This window comes from Crocuta crocuta, unplaced genomic scaffold (genome assembly GCF_008692635.1).
Source record: "Crocuta crocuta isolate KB4526 unplaced genomic scaffold, BGI_CrCroc_1.0 scaffold352, whole genome shotgun sequence".
Taxonomy (NCBI): domain Eukaryota; kingdom Metazoa; phylum Chordata; class Mammalia; order Carnivora; family Hyaenidae; genus Crocuta; species Crocuta crocuta.
This window is the reverse complement of record NW_027532169.1, coordinates 2,188,353-2,191,558: the sequence shown is the minus strand read 5'-3', so window position 1 is coordinate 2,191,558 and position 3,206 is coordinate 2,188,353.

The window sequence follows — 3,206 nt, the reverse complement described above, 5'->3', positions numbered from 1 at the left end:
TGCAATGTGGTGTGAAGACTGTGGAGAGCTCCTGGTACACGCCGGCTACCACTGGACCTGAACACACCTGAGGCTGCAATGAAGCGAGAAGCTGAAACCAATCTCACCTTCTGTGCTTCCCAACACAGGGCGCAGGCCCGGGCATCTCGGTCGCTTACTTCTGGGACGACACGCCTTATCCTGGGAGATAAAGACCCTGGACCTGCTAAGTAGTACTCGGCCCTTAGGAGGCCCTCATAAGTATTTTTCAAGTCAATGAGGAAAAATCCATGCTGGCTTCTAGGATTGGACATCCAGCTAAAAATTCATTTTGGCTTTATTAAAAGGACTTGGGCAGTAACGAGGAGTCCTCTGTTAACTGATGAGCGGGGGCCCATAGAAGATTAAATTCTCTCTAAGCCTCAGTTTCTTTATCTATAGAGTGGGCGTCAATAATGCTTCCATCTGTTCTACTTGTAGGGACAACTCAAGAATAGAATATGCAAAAACACCTTCCATAACTGTTCTGTCGTTGCTGGATGGAATCCTGGTGGCCTGAAGCCAGTTCAGAGGGAGGCCTTGGGTGCCCACTAGGGGGCAGGAGAGCGCAGAGGCCTCCATTTGTGTCCAAAGACCCATTTCACCTTCCCTCGGCGGTTTAGTTTTGTCTCCTTGGGGTGAAGGGACACGACTGTGGCCATACCTGTGTTTTCTTTGGTTTTGGAATCTGCAAGAAGGTTCCCTAGAGAAAGGTGCTGACTTTGTATTGGACACACATGTGGGCTGTTAACCACCTCGAATAGGGCTTGAACCACGAGGGTGGGTGGAAGAGTAGCTGTTGAAGGATAAGAAGGCTTGAATTTAGGACGAAGGGGACGAGGGCCGGTCTGAGAGCGTAACTCACTGGGGCGGCGGTGTCGTCTATCATGGTGCCGCCACAGGACGATGCCGAAGTGGGTAAAGGCGCGCGAGGCCACCTGCGGGCTTCTCCCTGTGGCGTTGTCCCGCCTTCGTTTCTCCTGGACTGCGGGTGTCTCGGTCACCCCAGGAGGAAGAGCAGGGGGTGGGGAGAGTCCCTGCACCTGCCCAGCCCCCCTGCTGCTTGAACCCTGCGACTCCCCCTGCCTGACTTTCCTCGGCATCTGTGTGCTTGTTGGCTGCTATGGTATTTGCTGTTTTCTTAATTTACAAAGTAATATAAAGTTCTTGGTTAAAAAAAAAAGTCAAAACCTCAAAAGCCTGGAAAGTAGAAAATTCCGATCTCCTGGGCGCCTCCCCAGAATCCCCAGGGTTCCCACGAAGGCAGGGCCCCTGATGTGTGCCCAGCCCATAGGACGGAGTGGTGCCCGGGACCCTGGGGTGCCCAATGTTTGCTGAACGACAGAGCGGTTTGGGGTGCATTTTCCAGTATTTTCTCTGTGTGTGTACCAGCGTAAACATAGCTAGAAAAAATACGGGGTCATGGTAGAAATGCGATTCTGAACGTTTGAAAAAGTTGAACTATTCCTTGTGGGGACTTTATACCAGGGTTTCTCAAGTGTGACACTATTGGTATTCGGGGTTGAATCAGGACTTGTTGGGGGCAGTCCGGCGCCCCGCCCAGCATCCCTGGCCTCCGGCCACCAAGCTGCCATGACCCCGCCCTCCACTGAACGAAAATAATACAGGTTTCCAGGTGTTATCAAATGTCCCCTGGGGCGCAAGATCGCCCCCCACTGGAGAACAATAGATTTATAGACCTGCTTCTCTTCCTGGCTCCCTGTGTGGCTGTTAGTCAACGATGCCGAGTTGTTTTCAGGCCCTTGCAAAGGGCCCACCTAAACGCTTGTGTGTCTCTACAGGAAACTTTCCAGAAGTGGGAGTGTTGAGCCGAAGCTGGGGCGCCCTCGCATCAATCTGTGTCCCCACCGACAAGGCATGATGACAGTGTCCCTATCACTCCGGGCTCCATGGCAATGGGAATTCATCTCTCCGATCATTGGCAATCTGACACTGTCTGTGAGCAATGGCACTTCTTATTTTGTTCTCTTGTGGAATTGTATTGATCACTCCTTCCAGGAAAATGTTAAATAACAGCAGTGATCACGAGGAGCTCCCCCTACTTTGGCTCCGACTTTACTTGAAGAAATCGGCCTCCCAGGGACATGCATGTGTATGTTTTCTACATTAATTTGTTTTTCGAGTGCTCTGCAATGGGGTCTTAATGTTCTCTCTGAACAGAAGGTTGTTTATGAGAAAGCGTTAGTTTCTAAGCGGTTGGAGGATTTTATTTCTACTTTGATTATTTATGCCTAATGTGTTCAGTTGTGGTGATAAAAAATGGGGCTTGTCTGTACTATTTCTTTTGGGGTTTATTGAGATTTCCTTCACTGCCTAAGTGAATTTTCAGAAATGTTTATAAAGATTACGTTGCCTCTAGAACGGAAGTGACACCAAGGCAGATACCCTCCCTCCTCCCCCTCCCCCGTCTTCCCCCACAGCTGTGTCCCCAGGGCTTTGAATGATACTGCACACATGATTGGTACTCAATATAAATCTGTTGAATAAAGGAGGGGATGAGGGGCACTGGCTGGCTCAGTCAGAAGAGCGGGCAACTCGATCTCAGAGTCGTGAGATCCTGCCCCATGTTGGGTATAGAGATTATTAAAACATAATTAAATAAGCTTATTTAAAAAAGGAGTGGATGGGTGACCCTTGTAAAGATGTATTCATTGTTTGCAATATATGTTTGCAACATACGGCTTCTGAGAGGCATGATTATTTTCTTCCTTTTTCAAATATCTGTTCAGGACGGAGAGACGCTTCCATGTCTACTCCTCCATGCGTTTTCTACAGTTTTTGCTTTGTATATGTTTAAAAACGTTTTTTAATGTTTATTTTTGAGAGAGAGAGAGACAGAATGTGAGTAGGGACGGTACAGAGAGAGAGAGAGAGAGAGAGAGAGAGAGGGAGACACAGAATCCCAGGCTGGCTCCGGGCTCCGAGCTGTCAGCACAGAACTCACGAACCACGCGATCACCTGAGCCGAAGTCGGACGCTTTACCGACTGAGCCACCCAGGCGCCCCTGTATATGTTTTTAAATAACAGCTTTATTAAAATATAATTCATATACTGGAAAATCGACCCACTTCAAAGTGTACAATTCAGGGTTTTTCAGTATATCCCCAAGCTTGTGCAACTACCACCGCTATCTGACTTTGGAACGTTTTCCTCACCCCAAAAGGAA